Raw genomic sequence first — 18,693 nt, forward strand, 5'->3', positions numbered from 1 at the left:
GAGTACCATAGAGATCAATGCTGCAATTTTTTATAGTTTCAGTCCCAATGCAACTCACCTCAGCAGCCCAGTGTTGTCAGGGTATAAATAAATGCCTATAGAATCAGATAGATCTGTGTGGCATGACTTTGTCAGGCACCCAGCCAGCTTCTGGATCGGGGTTATGCATGGCTGTTTCCGTGATGAAGGTGGTCATGGCCCTATTCACCAGCTGTTGCCAATCGCAGAGCCTGTAGCAGCTGTCTGAAGGGAGAGGAGAGGAAGGACATGGAAGGACTAACCTCGCTTTGGGCTGTTTGCATGCTCATTTCAAACTGTTTATAGGAAACCAACTCATGCAAAGTCTAGCCGTATGATATCATATGCCTTTTTTTAATTGTCTTGTTGTATATGTAAACCCTTTGGTCCTTCCACTGAGTCCTCTCCCAAAAGACCACACAAATGTTATTCATACTGAGTTCATCTATGCAGTGTTTTTACTGAGAACACATGAGAACATGCCAAACAGACATAAAATGCTATTCATTTTACAGTCACAAAACTGACTTTTTTTTCTCAGAATTGTGATATTAACTTGCAACTGGGAATTATAAAGTCAAAATTGTAAGATATAAACCTGCAATTCTTAAATTTATTCTGAAAATTGCAAGACATAGGCTCCAATTTTTTACTTTTTTTTTATTGAGTAATACATAACCCACAATTCTGACTTTTTTCTCAGAATTGCATTATATAAACTGTCAGTTCTGACTTTTAATCTCAAAACTGTGGCATAAACTCACACCTGAGAAATAAAGTCAAAATGGAAAGATGTAAACTCACAGTTCTCTTTGAATTGCATGATATAAACTTACGATTCTGACTTTTTTTTTCCCTCAAAGTGCTGTGATATAAACTTACAATAGTGACTTATAAAGACAAAATTGCAAGATATGAACTAAAAGCAATTCTGACTTTTTGCTAAATTTATATCTCGTGCAATTGCAAGTCATTTTGTAGTCATTGTCATTACAAGAATTGTATGACAAACATGTAATTGCAAAAAAAAGTCAAAGATAAAATTCTGACTTACCGTTTTTTTGTTTTTTCAAGTTCAGTGATGGAAACGGTATTCCATACCGATGAGCCTAATGCATCTTAATAATGAACCTAATGAAATTATCTTAAAGCATGATCAACATTTCGGCCCAGTTCATATTAATCTCTTTTCCTGTTACATACAGAAATTAAATATAGCTTTGATTCAGAGATCATTTCTCCTGTTTGGATTAGAAAATGATTATATGTTTGAATCACTGCACATCACACAGCTCAATGTGGCTTATTTGGTTTCCCTCTTGAATAGAGGTTCAATGCATATGTTATCACAGGGGACATGCTCAAAGGCACCCGTCCGAACTATCCTCCCGCATTACTCTCTATATCGATTGCATTGATCCCCAGGACTGTTAAAATAGGTAGAGTGTTGCATCATTTATCAGACACGGTCTAACTCAACCTGATTAACCTCTGAAAGTATATGTTAAGATGAATTATACTCCCACGCCTCAGCACAGCGATCCACAGCCACCATCAACGAACAGCCTGCAAGATGCTGCAGAGGTCACACATCTCTCCAGAGGAAAGCTACAAGAGTCAGCTGCCTGCAAAATTAAAGCCAGGGCCTACAAGCTTAATATTTTGCCTTTTATTTTAGCTTGTATTTTTTGGAGTGGCCATTAACTGGGTCTCTGCCGCTTTGTCTACTGTGCTATAGTTATTAATTAATTGCATAGGTCCAGCGAAAAGGAATTGATTGTCTTGAAGTTAAAAGCATTTAATTTAAGACAGTAAGCTTTTTCTTGTGGATGCCTGGTTTTCACACTGACCTTCTGGAGAAGCAAAAAATGAGCTTGCTGTAAGGTGATTAATGGTTAGGGGAAAAGCCTTTGTTTAATCTCTGGGTCAGCAGAGTTATGAATATTTTGAGATGTATAGTTTACCTCACATCTTATTACATTAGTAAACTCTGGTTAACATTCTTATTTTCATATTTATGAGGTCAGCAACTTTGACATACACTTCCTGGAATGCACATGCTGTATATGCTTTAAATTATTGCTTGTATGTACAAATGGATCAAATAACATAGTTTTTATCTAATTAATGAATTTATTATTTTCCAGCCATCCAGGGTCATGCAAAATCCCCATCAGATTTTTCATGAGTACTGTGTAGAACACCATTATAAGCACTTTGTAATAATAAGATTTAAATAGGTATAGTCATTTTTAAGTGTTGTCTAACATTTTACATCTAAAGTACACAATTTTAACTGTGGCTTATCATTTAGCATTTCAACATTGTTGCTATTTGTTGCTATTTGTCACATGTAAAGACTGTTTGTTGTTGTTTTTCATGTCCCATGTGCTCTGTGTGCCCTACTTTCTGACCTCTGTTAATTGTCTGATTGTGTTCAGGTGTGTCTAGTTAATTTAGTCATTTCTTTGTGCTATATAAGTTCCTGTTTGTTTTATGGTAAATCGTCCGGTCTTGTCTATGTATATGTGTGGTTCCAGTCTGTCTATGTCACATCTCTGGACTCTTTGTTTATGGTTTTTGTCTCGTGCCATGTTCTCCCTGTGCCCTGCCTTCCCTCCATGTTAATTATATCATTGTCTTCAGCTGTGTGTAGTTAATTTAGTCATTTAACCTGGTGTATTTAAGTCCTGTGTTTCCAGTTCCGTTTGTCCGATCGTCAATGTCCCTACGTGGTTTTTGTTCTGCCTGCCTTTGTATCTTTATTTTGCCGTTTTGGGATTAAATCCATTTAAGTTCATTTTAAATCTCGTGTGCTTAGTCTCGCAAAAGCGCGAACGTGACAGTCTACCTGCCTAAAAACACAATTTTCCTCTTTTTAGCAGACAGCAAAAGCATACACTCGCAGAAACTTTCACATTTCACATCCAGGAATATTTAATAAGCAAAGCAAAGGTGCATTTAACAATTTTTTCTGTTGTTAAACAGCTTGCTGTAAGATACCAGTTCCACATGTTTGGCACCATGACCCAGGTGCTAACCGATCCTTTTATAGCGCTCTATTTTATGACCTTTGCTTGTGTTTTAAAATGTCAGTAACCCAGGGTTAAAAGCCCTCTTTCTTTTTGCGTTTTTGTTTATACCTTTGCATCCCAGGACATCATTGCAGCCATTTTACAACCATCCGTGCGTGAACTATGATTTCACTTCACAGTAGATTTTATTAAGCTCCAGCCATTAAAACTATATGTTGACTCAGGAGACGTGAGCCCTTCAGTTTATTACCGTCCTATTAGATCATTTCTGACTAGTGCCACAATGATTTTTGTAACTAGATTTTTTAAAAACAAATTAAGTCTGGATTTAGGGTATACTAGATTTCTCAGCATGACTCATTGCAGCAGCGCACCTCATTCTGAGCTATAATTACACTTGCTGAGCCTTAGTGAGCATTGATTTGATAACCCTTACTTCAACATCAGGAGCAGCATTACGCAGACCCATGACTTGACGGCTGTGTTTTTATTATATTATTGTTTCCAGAGGCTCATTATCAGTGAATCCATTATTTTAACCGCACACTGGTCACTGCAGTCAGTAACAAATCAAATCAACAAAAACATTTTTACGTTTCAAAATTATTTCATTTTAATATTTGTGAATTATGAAAGTCGCTGTGAATGTTATAGTGAGATAAAACTTGCATGGACAAATAATTTAGAGAGCCAGATGATGGAAACAGCTAGTTACAGCACATACTGTAAATTAATAACAGCCTTTTTTTTCACTCGGAATATGTAGATTGCAGACATTTGCTATTAGCGTGTCTGAAACACTCATTCAATTAACTTGGGGCATAATTTATAACTTCAAAAGTAATTTCAAGCGAGAACCTGAAAGAGAGACTGCTCAAATGTTAATGTCTTGCGCTGGAGAGCAAATTGTGACGAGACTACTAATATCTGGCAAGTGTATCAGCAATAACACAGGCTCATTTCACGCAAGGTTATTGTCTTTGCGAGTATTCAAATGGCCTCTCTGTATAAGATGCGTAGAAAAAAGGGTTTTTCATCTAGAGCATTTTTCTGCCCAAGCAAACGATGGAACGGCCTGAGATTGTGAACCACAGAAAAGTGGTCGCTGGAGTTGTTTCCACACCATTTTTGTTTAGAAATGGAAATATACTTACTTTGTTGTCAGTCTCACATGATTTATGTCCACTCCGGATCGCTGCTGTTAAGGCACTAGATCTGAGAGTGCAGCTCCCTGTCCACTGGCAAACCCGCGAGCACCATTAATCTAAAGCCATTAAGATGGAAGCATTCCACTGCCTGATAACGGATAGTGGTTTGGACGGATTTCCTCACTGGACTATAAACACCAAGTGCAATGTGAATCAACTGAAAAAGGTTGTGTGATGCTGCAGCCAGCCAGATTTATCAGTTTAAAGCCCCGAGATGCGTTTTGGAGGTCTACTCTTATGTTGCTTGCCTTCAGTTTTTACAATCAGATCAATGCATTTTAACTAGGACTGCACAATTAAGCCAATTTCTAATTGCATTTATAATTACAGATGCCACATATACATGATTGTTCGAATCGTGTATTTTCATCTAAAAGCTTACGCTTCAAGCAGTGGTATAAACATCATTCATTGTAAATTGTGATGATCGTAATTAATAATCCCAATTGCAATTTTAAAGGAATAATCGACAATTGTGATTTTTGTCATAATTGTGCTGCTTTCCTCATAATATTGTGTAATATTCTTACAATTGAACTGTTGAGCCCATTCTCATGAAAATGTGCAGTATGCCAAATAAAAACAAAATTGAGTTTTTATATGACACGCATGTGTTTGGCATGCATATAATACAGAGTTTTCATATGATACACAACTAACGCACAACCTTCATTATACCCATTGAGCAGCATGTATACTTTCTTTTTTTGTTTAGTTTTTATATGCACTTTCATGAGCTTGGGTAGGTTAAAGAAACATGTCTTGTTGAATCAAGTTGAGTTGCTTTGTGGAAAACATTTTTTTCAGGATTCTTAACTAATGAGAAAGTTAAAAACATCATTTATTTTAAATTGAAATCTTTATATAGACAAATTGCTTACTCGCTTTTTTTTTTTTTTTTTTATCAATGTAATTAGCTATGCTGAAGAGAAGTATTAATTTCTTCTTCAAAAGAAAACTGACATCAAATGATTGAAGGTCAAATTTTTGGTCGTAGTGTATATACTGTACATGAATGGCCAGCGCAGCGTATTTTTAATCTTGAGGAATGAAAATTGGTTAATTAGCATTATTATGTAATTATCATTAACTCATATATATGCAAGTGGCCAGCCATTTTTATTACTGAAATTTTAAATGTGTTACAGTGATAATGAGCTGCTTTGTGTAGTTAAGGGTTTCAACTTAATTAACTGAGGAATTAAAACTCGCCCTTTTATTTAACAGAGTTTCATATGAAGACACGCATAAAGTGAAAAGCTTGCACACAAACTATTGGTTACACACATAGTAACCTCATTAATTATAAAAAATACACTATTGTTTAACATATAATGGCTCTATGGTGTAGCTGGATAACTTGGATGATTTATTTTTGGCCCACTTACGTTTCACTCATGAAAGCAGTATTGAGTTCAAGGGTAGTGCTGTAGCACGTTATTTAGAGGCTCTAATGTTCATTTAGAATCTGCCTTTAAAAACACATAAATCAGTATGAACATTTTTGCCACATTTATGCATGTACACTGATGCTTCAGTTTCGCTTATGACTGAATGAGCTGAACTCATTGGAAAACATGCCTCGGTCTACATTTTGCAAAACTAGGCTACATACAACAGACATATATTAAAGAAATGTACAGAGTTCTGTTATAATTTGTCTTAAATCTCATTTTGATGGGAAAAGAATGAAAGCATTAGGAATCGCATGACATTGTGAGTTGAGTAAATCGTTGCATTCAGCTCACTGGGCATTTCTGCTGCATAAGGCACAAAAATCAACCTATCAAATTTGTATGTTAAAAAACCGGACGTGGTTTTAGTTCCACTCACTGGACGTTTCACTTTGGAAGTGTTGTGAAATGTGCAAGAAGCACTGCAAAATCATTTTGCAGAAACACCGCCACAGGCATGTTTTTCATGAGCCTGCTTTTTGGTCTGTTCTTCACGCGAGGCTATAGCAAGGTTACAGAAGACTTGAAATTCTTTTCATTACATGGAATGCAGCACCTCAAGAAGTCTATTAAAATACTCTTTCTTTTGCCATACAAGTTGGATAAAACAAGTAAATGGCAGCGATACCTTTATTGGTTATTTAGTGAAATCTCAGCTCATCCGCAGTGTGTTTTGCTGCGAGGATGGAGGTGGGTTTGCATTGCCTGAGGCCGGTCCTGTGCCAGAACAGCTCTGTAGGCTGCTGTCGATGGTCAGCTGGAGTTCAGAAGACTGTCTTTTAAAGACCGGTCCACCAGATGAGCCAGAGGTGGCTCTGTCTTTGTTTTCTGAGTGTCGACTCTCAAGGTTTCTGAATTTCATAACACTTTCACCTCACTGGTCTGTAGACCACGTGACTTTTTAGACCACTTCATTCTCTACAGCCAATGGGATGGGAGCGGGATCAGCTTAAACCCTTGTGCTTATTAACACTGAAGGAATGACCGTGTAGACTTTGTGGTCAGAGTTGGTCTTCATTTATAATAAGATTACTTTTTGTGTTTCATTCATTACCATCTCTATCTAAATATTCAGCCCATTTAAACGCCAAATTAGATTTATGTTTACTTTTAGTTGCCACAGTACATTTGCATGCAGCGTTTGCAAACAAAGTATAAATTTGTTTCGCATGAACTTGTCCTCTGAAAATCACATTTCAGTCACAGCGATCATATTTGCAAATATGCTATATATATTCAAAGTGTAAATAGCCCACACACGTATGTGCATATTTACTATCCCTGCTTGAAAATGGACTTAAATATGACACATGGTATACTCGCTGTCATACACCGCTAGCCTTATGTACTACCTTATTTGCATTTCTCCTTTCGTGCCTCTCTTTTTCTTTGTCCATTGAACAAATTTTGATGCCGGCAATCATTAGGGGACCATTGCACATTATTTTCAAAGGAGCAGTGAACGAGAAGACAAATCCGTTCTCAAGAGCACTCTTAAATTCTTCAGCATACAGTGCTGTATGCTAATGGGAGCCTTTTTTCATTTTTGTTTTTATGTAACTAACATTTAGAAAACTGATTACTTTAATCACAGCGGGCCTATGAGTGTGCAGAGATGCTCTTTCACTCTACCTTGTGTGGTATGATGACCAATCACTGTGTCAATAACCAAAAGAAGGGGCCATGAGGTGACTTTAAAGAATCGAATACATTTTTATTACAGACAAGTCAAACATGTTAAAACATATCACATACCCTTTTGGATGTAAATGCCCACAAAATAAAGAAAAAGAAATAAAAGAAAACTGGCCCTAGGTGGCCACAGGTTGCCTAAGAAAGTGAAAGAAGGGCCTAGAAGCCAAACTGTTCTCACAGCAGCCAAGCTCACAGCAATCACACTGCAAACCTACAGAAGACACAGAAATACAGTGACCAAACCACCACACAATCCCAGCCACCTTACCACTGTCATCCACACTGTGAGGGCAACCCGATAACCACCGCCGTCTAAACAAAACACAATTAACAGTGGGCAATACAAGGTACACAAACATAAAATCAACAACCAAACACATTCACTAGTACCTCAATCTCTACCACTCCGGATCTCCACACTTACAAACAAAAGGTAATAAAGAAACGAAACAAAACAATATTTTAACCATAAAGTAAGCGGTAACCATGCATCCCTAAAAGGAAACAGTCCATTACAAACAGAAAAATCAACAGAATTAGAGAATTCATTAAATAAGATGCACTCACTTTCCAATTTAAAAATAAATAAAACCCTTTTTCATTAAAACGTTAAATACCCTTTCACATCCACTATTTCGACAAGATGGTCAGGCCACAGTCAGGCAATAATCCAGTCACACCACTAAAATAAAAAGGCAGATAATTTAATTAAAACAAAACACCTATAAACAAAATCAATATGACCAGACTTCTACCTACTATTAGTCGGTACAGCATATTCTCAGTTCTCAGCAACGCTCTCGCATGGTATTTGGCGGCAATGATTATCTGCGCTCATATCCCCAAAGTAACATCTACCACAACATCAATTCATTATGCAATCGATAAAACTAACAAAGTAGTAAGAATGCATCACTCAAATCTCCTTACCTACATGCCACTCTACATTCCATACCTTTCCCCAAAACCAAAAAACCGGAAGTGAAAAGAACAAACACAACCTTACTACTTCCTTTTAAGAGCCCTGGGGCTGCTGGGACTTGTAGTGCCCAACCCATATCCCATTACAATCTACCCCCTTCAATTTAAATCGCCGTCCCGTCGATTACATTAGCCCCCCTACAACCATGGGCGAAACACTACGGTGGGGTTATTATTGGACAGCCCCATCATAAGAGGAGTAACCGGACCATTTAACTGAGTTTCACTAATGCATACAGGCCTAGGGAGATGATATGGGTTTGAATGGCATCCAGCTGTTACCCTTCTTGTACGCCTTACTACCACTTCATGTTGTGAAGGAAGATGGGCTTCAACATCACCTACTGAAGTCAAGGACGAATTGATATCTTCCTGCAAAGATTGAGGTCTGGACAGAAGTTGAGCTTTATCTTGAGTAGATACACTCCCAGGCATCAATGAAATCATTACCATGTCTTCATCTGCTTCTCTAGCAGTGTCCTGATGATCAACTAGATTAGGGAGGCCAGGGTCATCTGGAGAGACATAGGCTGGACGCAATTCAGAACGATGAATGTTTCTGATCCCATCAACTCCATCTGCCGGTGCGACAGCATACACAGCTCCATGTCCATCTAGACATCGAATCACTTTATAAGGGTTGAATCCCATGCATCTTGGATCTTATTTCTGCCCTTGAAGTTATGTGCTCTCCGATACACCACCTGCCCCTCACTTAACTTTTCATGTCGCACCTGAAGATCATTTAGTCGAGCTCGGTATTCTGTAGCATACTGAAGACGTCCTCGAGCCTTGGTAAATATTCTTTCCAAATTATTTTTGTGGTCCACAACCCACTCTGCATCACTCTGGACATGACTATCCAGTCCCAGCAGAAAGTCAACAGGCAAATGGGGCTCTTGTCCGAACATAAGGACATAAGGGGCGTACCCAGTAGACTGGTGTTCTGTGGTATTATATGCAAAAACCACCTGAGCAAGATGATCTGGCCAATGACGTTTTTCCTCTGGAGGTAATGTGCGCAGCAAATCATGCATTGTTCTATTAAAACGTTCACATTGACCATTCCCTTGAGGTCGATAAGGGGTGGTGCGAGTTTTTGAAATAGCATACAATCTGCATAATTCTTGAATCAGCTTACTTTCAAAGCACCGCCCCTGATCTGAATGAATTTGTCGTGGTACTCCAAATAAGTAAAACCAACGTTCCACTAAAACACGTGCCACTGTTGCTGCTGTTTGGTCTTTAGTTGGGATAGCTTGTGTGAACTTAGAAAATACATCAGTTAACACCAATACATTTTCAAGTCCATTTGACGCAGGTTCCAACAATGTAAAATCCACGGCCAAAATGTCTAGCGGTCTTTCTGCTGTCAGGTGTCCCATAAAGCTACGTACTTTTGGTCGCACCACTTTAGCTAGGGTGCAGCGCTGGCATTTCTTACACCATTCCTCAATGAACTTAAACATACACGGCCAATAACACCGAGTTCTCACTAAACTTGCTGTCCGCTCAATTCCTTGATGGCCATGGTCATCATGCAGGCTTGTGAGAACCCTTTCCTGAGGACAGCTGGTAAAACAACCTGGCGAATCTCTCTGTGTTCATCCTGGGGACAGAATCTCGATACAGCACCCCCTCCATCTTCACCAGCTTCCCCCACTGCCGCACCAATTCAAGCACCGCTGATGACTCTACCGCTCTCTCCTGAGCATCTGGGGGTCTTCGACGATCCCAATACACCAGGAATCGCCCAATAACCGGGTCAGCCTCTTGCAGGGCACCAAGATTTTCTCTAGGTTGTTCAGGGAAAACTGAAATTGTTTCACTGACCATTACATGCTGACTGTCATGAACACATTGATGCACCTCCTTCGGCATTGCAGTAGTCATAGCCAGTTCTGCCACAGACGCAATACTTTTCTAGAAAGGGCATCCGCGTTAACATTGGAGCGTCCAGGTTTGTATTTTATTTCCAAATCAAAGTCTGCCAACTGATTAGCCCAACGCTGCTCCAATGCCCCCAGCTTCGCAGTTTGCAAATGGCTAAGGGGATTATTATCTGTATATACCAAACATTTCTGACCCAACAGGTACTCTCTGAACTTTTCTGCAACAGCCCATTTCAGGGCCAAAACTCCAGCTTCATTGAGCTATAGTTCTGCATGTTTCGTTCAGACGGTCGTAATCCTCTACTTGCAAATGCCACTGGTCGACATTTGCCTCCATGCTCTTGAGACAAAATAGCACCCAGACCTTGGTGGCTTGCATCAATGTCCAAAATAAAAGATTTACTAAAATCAGCATAAGCCAGGACTGGAGCCTTGGTCAAAGCAGATTTAAGGGCCTGGAAAGCATTTTCACACAAGTCAGTCCATTTCGTCCCTAAATTAATCTTGGGTCGTTTATTCTTCTGTCCCGGATCATGTCCGCTACTAATGTATTCAGGGGGGCAGCAATCTGTGAAAAATTCTTAACAAACCGGCGATAGTAACTTGCAAAACCAAGAAAAGATCGAAGTTCTTGAAGATTTTGCGGCTGGTTCCACTTAGCTACTGCTGCTATTTTCTCTGGATCTGTACTGACCCCTGTAGCAGAGACCACATGCCCCAAATAACGCACTTCTGCGCGAAAGAAGCAGCATTTGCTCAGTTTTATCTTTAAGTTCTGTTGTCTCAGACGATCCAGCACCAGCGCCAATCGTTGAAGGTGTTGCTTAACTGTTGTAGAAAAAACAATCACATCATCCAAATAAAGTAATAAAGTTTGGAAACTCTGATCTCCAAAAATTCGCTCCATCAATCTTTGAAAAGTACTTGGAGCATTGCACAATCCAAATGGCATCCTATTAAACTCAAAGAGCCCAAATGGAGTGCAAAAAGCGGTCTTAAATCGATCCCTTTCAGCAACTGGTACCTGGTTATATCCACTTGCCAAATCCAAAGTTGAAAACCACTTAGCTCCAGTTAAGGCATCCAATGATTCCTCGATCCTTGGTAGGGGATAGGCATCTTTACGAGTTCTTGCATTAAGCTGGCGGTAATCTATACACATTCTTAAGGATCCATCTTTCTTCTTCACCAAAACAATTGGTGAGGCATATGGGCTACCACTCTCCCTAATAACGTGACTGTCCAACAACTGTCTAATATGTGCCTTCACTTCTCTCGAACTGACTGGGCGGAATTCTCTACGATAACGCTGGCGCACTGGTATATCATCTATTAGGGGAATTTGATGATCAATTAAATTTGAACAACCCAAATCACCATCATGCTTAGCGTAAAACGTCTGAATATTTAATCAACAATCTTCTAACTTCCTCCCCCTCAGCATCTGAAAGCCCAGGAATTCTAGCCCTGCAAATCAGTACTGGACTCTGATGTAATAGTTTGACAATGGACAATCACTGCTTTAGGATCCTGTGATAAATCTTTCTTGAAAAAGATGTCTTGATTAGATTTCATAATTTCCGCAATAATTAAGCTACCCAATCTAATTCTTGGCGGCAAATATAAAGGTTCCATACCAACATTAACTACTGGTACATGAACCACACCTTGCGTACACTGCAACAAGGCAGGTGAAATTAATACTCCAGCAGGCAGGCCCCACCCTCTGGACCCTGAGGTTCTAAAAAAACTACTTTACCACTTTGTATATTCTTTGAACACAAAGCAGGTACTAACCTCATCGTTCCAGCCGGAATCTGGACAGGTTGGCAGGACTGGACTCTCACATAACCAACAAATCCAGGGACGGGGGACTCCTCAGCTTGGTGACACTGAGACAAGGCATCTCTCCAGCCTAACTCTGCCTGCCTGACCTGAGGGACTGAAAATAGTGCTGGGCCATGTTTTTCAAACAAGTCATTATAACATTGTCCAATTACATTCATACCCAAGAGGCCTGGAGTAAGTGCCTTCTTCTGATGGAACAGTGTATCAACCGGATCTTTCACAACCAAAACGCCTTGCCTTGGAAGAGTTTGCCCCAACACAATCACATCTATTTCAAAATAACCCACATATGGTATTGCAAGACCATTAGCTGCTTTTAATTGAAGCCAACTACATTTTTTAAGAGCATCCACCCTCAATTGTCGAAAATGTTTCTCAAAAAATGACTCTGTTACAGTAGTTACCATTGACCCAGTGTCCAGTAAACATGAGATCTCAACCCCCATTACGCAGAGTCACAATAGGGCATTTGCCCACAAGACGCTGCAAAATAGTAGGGCACACAGGAGTTTGTGCGGCTTCACTAGCTTCCTCTGCGATCTGACTCAAGATTGCAGGAGGGCTACACTATCAGGTTCCCCAACAGAAGTCTCATTGACATTTGCCTGAGGTGACCTAGCATTTGACTCAACAGGCCAGGATGACCGACAGTATCTGGCAATATGCCCAACTCTATTACAGCGAAGGCATCGACGTGAAGAATTCTGCCTAGTTGGAAGGAACAACAGGTGGATCATTCCTCTGAGACATAAAACTATCAAAACGCTGGGTAAGGTCATTTATTTGTACTTGCTGTTGTTTTAACATCTCCTTAACCTCCTTTAAGTCTGTAGAATCCTGGAACCTAACCTTAGGCTCCATATCAATAACCCTACCATGAGTAGCGTTACACCATGACTGAGAATATAAGGCAGTTGTTTCCTTATTTCCCTCTTCCACCCACCTAAGAGCTTCACGTCGAACCTCCAGCAATGTAGAAGATGGTTTCTCCTCACAAATCTTTTTAACTCACGCTTCAGCATTACATCTTGAACATATTCAACAAACTGATCATGAAGCACTTTGTCAGAATTCGAACGCTGCCTGGGTTCCGTTAAGAATTGCATCCATCAATGACATAAGAGCATGAGAAAATTCGGTAAGTGATTCGCCTTCTTTTTTTGTTTCGCTCATAAAACCTCTGTTGTAATTGCACAAATGTCCGTCTCCCCCATACAAATCTTTTAACACTTCAAAAACAGCTTCTGGATTTTCCCTGATAGCTGAAGATTGGAGTTTTATCTCCATTCTGGCCTCCCCTCCCAGATGATCAAGCAGAAACACCCCCTTTTCCTTATCAGACCAACCCCTACCCTCGATACACACCTTAGCCTCCTCAATCCAGTCCTCAATATTCAAGTTGGAGTCCATATTTCCATAAAACCGCGGGCACTTCCTCTCCCGAGGCACAAAAAGTACCCTATTAAAAGACACTGGAGATGAGGCATTAATTACAGAAGGGTGAGGTTGGTTAGAAGCACTGCTGCCGCGCGGGGGGAGCTCTCTCCTCAGCTCCTCATTTTGTGCTTGCAAGTCCCGTACTTGCTCCCGCAAGTCTATTAGTTCTTGCTCCATATCTGTTGACGAATTATTTAGGAAGGCAATTCAGACATGAATAAAATCCATAGTCCATGAACCAGAGTCTGCGATGATCGTCTTCATGCACGGTTACCGTTTACTAACAAACAACAAAAAGAAATAAAAAAAAAAAAAAATAAAGCAACAACACCTCACAACCCACCTCAAAAAAACAGATCCTGCCGACTACGCCAATTGTGGTATGATGACCAATCACTGTGTCAATAACCAAAAGAAGGGGCCATGAGGTGACTTTAAAGAATCGAATACATTTTTATTACAGACAAGTCAAACATGTTAAAACATATCACATACCCTTTTGGATGTAAATGCCCACAAAATAAAGAAAAAGAAATAAAAGAAAACTGGCCCTAGGTGGCCACAGGTTGCCTAAGAAAGTGAAAGAAGGGCCTAGAAGCCAAAGTGTTCTCACAGCAGCCAAGCTCACAGCAATCACACTGCAAACCTACAGAAGACACAGAAATACAGTGACCAAACCACCACACAATCCCAGCCACCTTACCACTGTCATCCACACTGTGAGGGCAACCCGATAACCACCGCCGTCTAAACAAAACACAATTAACAGTGGGCAATACAAGGTACACAAACATAAAATCAACAACCAAACACATTCACTAGTACCTCAATCTCTACCACTCCGGATCTCCACACTTACAAACAAAAGGTAATAAAGAAAGCGAAACAAAACAATATTTTAACCATAAAGTAAACGGTAACCATGCATCCCTAAAAGGGGAAACAGTCTATTACAAACAGAAAAATCAACAGAATTAGAGAATTCATTAAATAAGATGCACTCACTTTCCAATTTAAAAATAAATAAAAACCCTTTTTCATTAAAACGTTAAATACCTTTCACATCCACTATTTCGACAAGATGGTCAGGCCACAGTCAGGCAATAATCCAGTCACACCACTAAAATAAAAAGGCAGATAATTTAATTAAAACAAAACACCTATAAACAAAATCAATATGACCAGACTTCTACCTACTATTAGTCGGTACAGCATATTCTCAGTTCTCAGCAACGCTCCCGCGGTATTTGGCGGCAATGATTATCTGCGCTCATATCCCCAAAGTAACATCTACCACAACATCAATTCATTATGCAATCGATAAAACTAACGAAGTAGTAAGAATGCATCACTCAAATCTCCTTACCTACATGCCACTCTACATTCCACGCCACCTTTCCCCAAAACCAAAAAACCGGAAGTGAAAAGAACAAACACAACCTTACTACTTCCTTTTAAGAGCCCTGGGGCTGCTGGGACTTGTAGTGCCCAACCCATATCCCATTACACTTGCATAAATGAAGGTCATTTGTACAGGTGATCTTGCTGTAATCAAGGCCACGGTCCTGCAGGATGGTTTCTGAAGCCATGACTGCATAATATCCACGACATTAATATTACATCTTTATTGAACCTTAATCACTTGTGGTTGTTGTTTATTAAGCAGCACACCGTGACTGGAAGCCTACCGAGCAACCTCATATGAAACATTGCGTCTCGCTGAGCTCGACAAATAAGCTACAGTCATCCCATTAGTTGTATTAGAAAAGATTATTGGATATTTCCCGCAAATAATGACACATTTTTATGCTAATGAGAGTAAGTGGGAGAGAAATGTCAGAAGTCTGATTCGTATTAATGATGCATTAAACTGGGTTTACTTGTGACTGTAAATCTGATGTTGATTAAATTTATGAAAATCTATAACTAGAGATTAACTTAACAATTTATGCATTTGTACTTAACATGTCCAAAAGTCTGAAACCACAAGTGAAACAGACATTTTTAATATGTTAAACTGTACCACTATAATCATTTGAATACTCTGAATGTACATTAAAAAATTAATATGAGCTCGAGAATGTCTTAGCATTCGGTTTGCTTTTTTAATGCAGACTGTATGAATGTTTTTGTAAAACCTGATGATCCACGTGATCCAGATAATGTTGAGTTACTGCATAAGTCTCATGATTAATGTCGCAGGGGTTTTTATTTCTTTTTAGGTAATGTGGAATATTTTTCCTTATTTTACGTAATAAACTAATAGTAATAAAACTTTTTTTATTCAAAAATGGGTAACACTTTAGTATATGGACCAATTCTCACTGTTAACTAGTTGCTTATTAGCATGCTTATTATTAACATATTGGCTGTTTATTAGCATATTTCTCCATGACCAAATTCTACATCGCTAATCCTACCCAAAACCTAAGCAACAATAAAGTCTTGGTTTGCTAATGGTGAGAATTGAACTTTAAAATAAATGTTTAAAATCATTTTTGTTCAGATCAGATCAGAAAACTGTATACGGTGAGACTGTATACAGTCACTGAACCCTACCTGATCTAGACAGCAAATCCTTTCAACTGCGTATCATCACTGAAGTAAGAAGACATTTTATTTTAAAATAATGAAATCGCACGATGGTATATTAATGTATTATGCAGTATGATCAGCAACTGATTAAACTGATGGGTCAAACACAGTTCGCTTGCTGTCTACGATGTGTGTTACTATTGCCACCAAGTGGCATAAATTTGAAAAAGTGGTAGCTTCATTTAGATACAATTATGTTCTGTGTTAATTCATAGAGATGGTTCTATACACATTTTCTTGAGGGTTGTGTGATTTATGAATTATGATTTATTATCGCATGTCTTTTTAGACTATTTTGGTTAACTTGATCGGTCACGGCCTTCTGCAGTCAAAAACATTCTAAAAAATAAAGGTGCTTAAAAAGGTTCTTCACAGCAATGCCGTAGAAGAACCATTTTTTGTTTCCACAACACACCATTCAGTCAAATGTTCTCTATAGAACCATCTTTTTCTTTCCTTTTTATAATCTGAAGAACCTTCTTTCACCAGAAAGAACACTTTGTGAAACAGAAAGGTTCTCCAGATGTTAGAGGTTCTTTATGGAACCCTTTACACACACAAAAATGTTATTCTATGGCTTTGTGAAGCACCTTTATTTTGTTATGTTTCCTGTTGTGCCAGGAAAATGCATTTTTTACCACACAGCAAGTTTTCTTTTTTTATAAGTTAATTTATAACAATTTATTTGGTAAATGGCTGTAAAATTATGCATTGATGTGCACTAAATAAGCACTCTTCATCTTTACATCATTTTCCAAAACAGCTTTTCCATCTGGACATAAACCTGAAATAAAATCCTTTTTTCTTCCTTCAAAAATGTGTCCTACACAAATGACCCTTTCTGTTCCTTTCTCTAATCAGATCTGACATCTTTCAACGTGAAATCTCCCTAATCCCAATCCCAAATGTTCCTGCTTCATGCAGTTCATTCCCCCCCCCCCTCGAGAACTAAAAAGCGTCTTGTCCAAACCTGCTGTTGCAAGTCTCAACAAAATCTCCTCCAGGAGCAGAAATTCCCACAAGACCTGCAAAGCTTCGGCTATGTTACAGTGGGGTAAAAAAATAAATACAGTTTCGGGAAGTTCTTCGCAAAGTCATGCACAATGTCAGCTGAATGAAATCAGAAACAATTATAACTAGTATTAAAAAAAGCTACGATTTTGTCCTTGCTTATGATGAATCAGGAGTGAATACAGAAGGCACATTTCACCTTTTCGTGTTGTAAGAGAAACCTAAAAGATTGATTGTTTTATATAATGCTTCACAATGGCAGTGACTCTGTTGAAATGGAGGGTGTCCAATCATCAATGGCTCAGTGAGTTACTCACAGGCTGTGTATTATACGGCAGCACTGCACTGCAGGCAATAGAAATGGACTGCTGCTCTCTGTTTTATACCTCGTCGTCATTAGCTGACTCCGAGACTGTCGTTTCCTGGAAATCGAGCTTGTTTATGGTTTGTGAGCTCTCGCACGTCCAGTTCTTCACGCAGGATGTTGGAGTGAGCTACTGACATAAGTACACCATCACTTTTCCTGAAAATAGACAAAGGCAAAATGATAAAGAAACCTGATATATTGTATTGTATTGATTTTCGTGCACGGTGTCCTGCCATCTCCAGTATTCGACAGTCTGTACAGTATTGGTATTTTATGATTAGAATCATTTTCAGACTTAAATGAGTAATGTAGTAATCCAACAGAGTACATGACTAACAATGATAACAATGATAAACAACTAAATAAATGTGCCACAAAGTGGTCGACAAAATGTTCATAAATGTGCAAACCTGTGTCTGAGTTTTCTGCATGTGGGCTTGAGGTCCTGAAGTGTCACGAAAGTGTAATGTACTTTTGAGAATGTGCAGTCAAACATGCAACAGCACAATATAGCCCTGCCAGCGTATTTCATGTACAGAAAGTGCTTCCTGTTTTATTTCTCTCCAAGTCTGTTCAGCAGTGGAGGTTAAAAACACATGGATGTTTCTACACCTTTTGGAATTTTTGTGTCTCATGTATTAATTTTGTTATGACTAACAGATTAACAAATTTGAATTTGTAAAAAAAAAAATTCTAATATGTCTTATGTAAAAATTACATTTTTTTGCCTATGGCCCAGACTCCAGACTTTCAATTACAAAAATATGAGTAAATATATATATAAAAAAACATTAATGCAATAAAAACTGTACTTGTTGCTTCATTTCTGACACATCAAACAATATTTGAACCTAAAGAGACAACAGTAAAAACAGATTGTTTAAAATGAAATATGAAAAGTGATGTGTCGAGAAAAATACAGTTTGAACAGAATTCCAATTTCCAAATCTGTAGTGTTAAAATTATGCATTATTTCAGATATAATATTATATTTGTGTATGTATTTTGGATGCAAAAATGCTAGCAGTTTTTTAATTTAATTTTATTATATTTATAATATTTTTTGTTTTTGTTTTTTCTTTAATTCATTCATTCATCGTAATTTGCACAATCCATCTAAATATGCGGAAATGAATCTTTTATAGTGAACGT

General features: G+C 38.6%; 1 long non-coding RNA gene across 1 annotated transcript; it reads right to left on the minus strand.

The window, feature by feature from the left end:
* Positions 1–13,935: 13,935 nt before the first annotated feature.
* On the minus strand, positions 13,936–15,065 carry LOC122325111. Its single transcript, XR_006247254.1, has 4 exons — positions 14,935–15,065; positions 14,766–14,858; positions 14,625–14,688; positions 13,936–14,498 (listed from the first exon to the last, which is right to left on the minus strand). It is a non-coding gene; the product is annotated as an uncharacterized LOC122325111 (long non-coding RNA).
* Between the last annotated feature and the right edge of the window lie 3,628 nt (positions 15,066–18,693).

Source organism: Puntigrus tetrazona, chromosome 20 (assembly GCF_018831695.1).
Source record: "Puntigrus tetrazona isolate hp1 chromosome 20, ASM1883169v1, whole genome shotgun sequence".
Taxonomy (NCBI): Eukaryota; Metazoa; Chordata; class Actinopteri; order Cypriniformes; family Cyprinidae; genus Puntigrus; species Puntigrus tetrazona.